At 44.5% G+C, this 5652-nt stretch overlaps 1 long non-coding RNA gene across 1 annotated transcript in view; it reads left to right on the forward strand.

The window, feature by feature from the left end:
• Nucleotides 1-5151: 5151 nt before the first annotated feature.
• The window catches only part of LOC104849176, an 8344-nt gene continuing 7843 nt past the window's right edge, over nucleotides 5152-5652 (forward strand). Inside the window, exon 1 of the long non-coding RNA XR_004514456.1 lies at nucleotides 5152-5393. This is a non-coding gene — a long non-coding RNA (uncharacterized LOC104849176). The remainder of the gene's footprint in view (nucleotides 5394-5652) is intronic.

Here is a 5652-nt window from a genome sequence, read left to right on the forward strand (position 1 = left end):
TTTGTAGATGGGGAAGGGAGGAGGGGGGTGAAGGGTGGGCAGGGACAAGGGGAAAATGTGAGAACCAAGACCTGTCATGTAGAGGTACAAGATCCCGGTAATGAATGTAACTGTACTGTATGCCTAAAATGTATCAATAAAGTCAATTAAAAAAAACGAAAATGTTGAATTTGACATTTTTGCCACTATTTTTATCTCTTTAATGGACTAATGGATTTAGAGAGGTCCTCAAGCCACCATTCCGGGAAGTCCTGCCACCTGTTATTTTTGTTTTTTTTTTCTTTTGGTACTGGGGATTGAACTTGGGACCTTCTGCTTGGGGAAGCAGGTGGTGGAATCACTGAGCTAAATCTCCAGCCCACCTGTTGATCTTTTAATAGCTGATTTTTCACATTTGAAGTGGAATTGGATAAACCAGAGCCAAATGTCTACAATAGCCAGCTGGTTCCCCGGGGTGTTATCATTGTTCCAGTTATTTCTGAAATCAGAGTTACCCAGTGGAGCTAGACTGTCCATGCTGTCTTTACACATGAAGACTGAGAGTAACTGTAGAGTGTGTTTTCTCCCTTAAAAGCCACAGCATTATTTTGAAACTTCTTGGATATTAATTAGTGCACTTCAAAGTTAGACATCCCTACTTTTCTTCATTTGAAAAAGCTAAGTGGAGGGACTGTATTTCAGGCAATACAGTAAATTACAAATTTATCATACTAAAACCTGCCCAATACAGTGGTGTTTTTTCAAGATTGTGTGTTTTATTTTATGCCCTTATAATAGTCAGATAATGCTCTCTGCTCACTCCAAAAAGTTAACATCTACATTCTACTTCCCAGACCTTGTGACTTCTGTGGCAAAAGGGACTTTGTAGGTGTGACTAGGTTAAGAATATTGAGAAGAGATTATCCTGGATTAGTCAAGTGGGTCCATTGTAACCAAAAGGATTTTTTACGTGAAAAAGGGAGACATCAGACTCAAGGAGCTGTGGAGGAGGATGAGATAATGTGACCACTGGCTTTCAAGATAGAAGTGATCCATGAACTAAGGATGCCTAAAGAAGGCAGGAAAAGGAATCCTTCCTGTACTCCTCACAGGGAAGCTTGCTTCAAACCCCACGAGATCACTGTGGGTTTGTGACCTTCAGGAGTCAGACAACATGACAGTATTGTTTCAAGCTACTACATTTATGGTAATTTGTGATACTAGCAATAGAAAACTAAGGCAATAACTTTATTGACCTTTATGTGGAGAATTCTAAATTTATTTGCTATGTAATAGATACAGTTCCATATTCTGGTGATAGAGTAACTACAGAAGGAAGAAAATATGGAAAGTAAAGACTTCGTGGCTTGCGAGTACAGCTAAGGTAAGAGCATGTTATGGAGTTTAAATTGCTTCTTTTGTAGTAGTCTTAAATCTTCTGATGATCTCTTTAGCTTCAAAATTACAATAATACAGAACTGAGTGTGAACTTAAAGCCCAAAAACAGTTTTTAAATCCAGATGATTAAGTATATCTTGTGGATTCTTTATGCACAAAAAAGAATCCTGCTCAGAGCTGTCTGCACTTGATCTGCTGTCTTTGAGAGGCCTAGCCAGTTTTAGCCAATTTGGGCCATGGCTGTGTCTTATCAGGTGTCACATAACCCACTATCACAATGCTACCTCCGCCATCCTCCCTGAATTTACACAGGACACTGAAGCAGTTTTCAGCTCCAAATGTTGCATAGACTTTGCCAAATGGCAAAGGCCGAGTTGCCTAGTTTTTGTTGAGTGTAAGTGCAGGGGTGGGGATAGGAGGCAACAGCCCACCAACTTCTGGATCTCCCAGAGACGACAGAGGTGGAAATTACAGTAAGACTAGCAACGGCCATAGCTCAGCTGGGAAGAATGACTTCCTGTGCTGCCTAAAATAGTTTGCAACTGTTAAGCATTTTGGCCTCAGCAGACTACACAGGTGTGGACTGATCTTCACTCTCTACCGTTTTATCTATCGGCTATCAATGTACCACACTTTTACTTTTCTTTTTGTGTCCTTCCTACATCTATTCAGAGTACATGGTTTTTTTTTGTTTTTGTTTTTGTTTTCCTGTGGTATCAGAGGCAGGTACCACAAGGCAGGCAGTGGAGCCACTGAGCCAAATCCCCGGCCCCACATGTTCTTAATGATAGCACACAGTCTAGAGGAAGGGCCAGGGTATATGTTGGTGGTGGGCAGGGAGAAGGAAGCGGAGCTAACATGTTCAATGTCTCTTGCGGGAGAACTTATTCCTTAAAAAGCACATGTCCTTTTTTACCTTCTACCTTTACCTTTTACCTCTAAGCTAAGAATTACAATAAACATCCTTCTGTTACAGAAAAAATCTGATACTTTGCTTTTTTTTTGTCACCCTTCATCTCTTTGCAAACAGACATCCAGTAAAACACACACATAAATACATGGTCAGCCCACATTTATACCTCTGCCAGTTCGTCCCTCACAGGTAAACTTCAGGATGCTCTACTCCAAATAGTTTCCAAATCCAAGCTGCCATATGATTTCATCAAATCAAGTCATTGTTGAGGTCAAACCTTTGAAATGAGAAAAGATGTTTTAATCCATTTACAGCAGATGGGGTCCAACTCCCGCAGTCTTAAGAGCTATAGGGTTAAAATTTTTTAACCCCTTCCGTTACTCCTACCTCCCGCGAGCCTAGCATTTTTCATAACCACTTTCATCAAAATGCATCAGTAGTTACATTTGAACAAAATTAGAATAACAGTGTTCATTAGAAGCCAGTCTCGCAGTAACTGTTGGTGAGGAAATGCTGTGAAAACTGGATTTTGAAAACAAACTTGAAGGTAACTGAGCCATTTTTGTGAGCAGTAACAAAAATAAGACCGAAATTATAGTAGAGAGATATTTAGCAATAAATTTAAAATATTTATGCGAAGAATAATTGAATGGAAAGGACGAGTTACTTCAACTGTACACAATGAAAGTCTGCATTTTAAAACATCTTTGTCTAAATTTATTCTGCTTTCATGGTCATCAAAACACAAACATTTTTGTACCAGAAGCTGCTTTTGATTTTATTTCCTTATAAATGGCACCTCCCCAAATTGTCAGATTGCTTGCATGGCTTACTCTGCAGTTATTTCCCAACTCTTTTTCGTGGTATTAGCTGGAGAGCAGACTGTACTCTGTTCTCAGACATGGTATAGAGCAAAGTCACTTTTGAAGTAGTGCATCACACACGCAAAGCTGTGTGTTCTGGTCTTAGGAGCCCTGGCACAGTACCACGTGACATGCACACAGCCTGCTCCAGAGCCTGCCCTGTGATCCCCCAAAAGTGATCATCTGTGAGAACAAGGCCTGCGAACAGTAAAGGCTATTTATCGCTTGTGGCATTTATGGATATGCATGTTCTAATGCCATCCATCTCGAGTTTAAATTAATTTATGCTACACTTTTCAAATGTTTTATACACAGGGTTTCAATACGCCATGCGATTATGAAAAGTACTGTGCCTTGGGAACATAGAAACTTGATGTTTGCTAGGTGGGAACAACAAAACCGGGAGAAGAATGAATCAAACAGGAGTTGAAGTGAAGAGAGTCATGGACAAACACAAGACCAAGCCTTGATGCGGTAAGTTTTCATTCTGATGAGAGCAGAGTAATCTGATCAGGATGAGCACCAGCCCTCCAAAAGTCACTGGAGGGTCAAGATGCGGAGGGGATCACAGCTGACCTGACCAGGGCTCTAGCACGTCCCCGTCCCCTTCCCTGGGGACGCTCTCCTTACTGGCTACCAGTGGGGTACTCGGGTGTTAGCTGCTGGAATCCACACTGCCTGGCTATTGATGTTCTCCCAGCCAATCCTCTAGCCAATAATGTGAGAGAATGGGTCATAATTCCTTGCCCCTTGTCTAGGGCCAGTACAGCACTGCGTCTTACACCATCCCCAAGCTTTCTGGCAGGTTGGGAAATTAGTGGCCTTCAGTGTTAGCTGGTTTACTAATGACCTCTCCTCAGGTACCTTCCCTGCCTCCCTAATCCTGCTGCTGTTCCCTGCATCCCCAGAAATACTACCTGCCCTTAACCCAGATCTCAAGCGTTTGTTCCCACAGAGGAACCCTTTTAGCTTCATTGCACAGGGGACACAATTCACTTCAAGCTCCTATCTCAGGCTCTACCATCTGAAGATTCGTCCAACTGGAGAAACTAAACTGTGTCTCTGCTGAACTTGTATAGACATTTTCATCATTCCCCAAACAATTAAACAACTTTTACATAACGTTTACATTGTGTCAGAGATGATAAGCAATCTAGAGACGAGTAAAACACTGTAGGAGGATGTGTGTGGGTTATAGACAGACGCTATACCTTTTGTTTTTCTTCTTGGGGTGTTTAAGCATTGAGCCCAGGCCCTTAGCACTGAGTGATAGCCCCGGTTTCTACATTTTATTTTTTAAATTTCAAAATAGGGGCTCCCTAAATTGCTAAGTCACCCAGGCTGAGTTTGAACTTCTACTCCTTCGGCCTTGGCGTCCCAGAATACTGGGGTTACAAGTGTAGGGCTCTTCATACAAGGGCCTGAGCAAGGAAAAGAACTTGGCATCACAGGCAGCTCTACACAACCCCCTCCCCTCCACCGGCACCAGGAGACAGCTGCATCTCGCTTCCCCTGTCTTCTGACAGTAACTAGAAATTGGGTAAAGAGTAGAGATAAAAAGGACAAGACAGAAGTGGGAAGTTAGACAATTCGGTTATTCGATCTGAGGAAAGCAGAGTATCTTCTGGACTGCAACTCCCTGTCAGCCTCAGGAGGTAGTCTCGGGTACACTAAAATGGAGAGTGTACCCTCCTTGCAGCTCTGGGAAAGCTGCTGTGCGTGGCAGGGCCGCTCCCAACGCACACCGTTCTTCTCAGGTCCTGCAGCCTCCCCGGGTGCCCTGGCCAGCTCAGAACGGGAATGAACTTCCCAGGAGACCAGTGCGAGCACCAGAGACAGACGGAGGCCATGGCCGCGTTCGTCCAACTGGGCAATCCAGGTGGTACCGGAGCAGCGTCCTTTCTCCACCTGTGGGCAGGACTTCCGGGGACTTCTCAGCTGCCCCGTGTACCCATTGATTCCGTAGAAATAAGGGGTCACTCTTTATGTCACCTTCATTTTAAGCCCTTAACTGTTAACAGAGAGATTGCTTCACTTTCTGGTCAGCAGACCAGGAAAATGAAAACTTCACTCTAGGTTTAGATGTTTCCTCAGAGGGTCTTTGTAAAAAACATTATGAAGCGTAATTTCTTGAAGCGTTTCCATCACTGCGAGATCTTTGTAGGCCCCCAACTGCTCCCTGAGCATGGTGCCTTCCTGGATCCTCATCAGGAAAGGACAGGCCCAGTAGGCCCTAGAAGGTGAGAAAGCAGCCGAAAGGGGTCCAGACGGGGGGGCCCCCAAGCCTTGAAAAGGCCTTTCCTCCTCCCACCCTCCCGGAGAGGTGGGGGAGGTTTAGCCTCTCGGCGGCGGCGCGGCGAGGTGCAAATGCGCAATGTCGGTTTCTTTACTCGGGCTGCCTCTGCCGAGGCCTAGAATCCACTGCGGAGCCCGATCGCCCCGGCCCACGAGTGTGGCCCGCGGGGTCTCCCACAGGTCACGGGCGGCCCTCTCGGCTCG

The sequence above is a fragment of the Fukomys damarensis genome, unplaced genomic scaffold, assembly GCF_012274545.1.
Source record: "Fukomys damarensis isolate Sample0158 unplaced genomic scaffold, DMR_v1.0_HiC HiC_scaffold_4, whole genome shotgun sequence".
Lineage (NCBI taxonomy): Eukaryota > Metazoa > Chordata > Mammalia > Rodentia > Bathyergidae > Fukomys > Fukomys damarensis.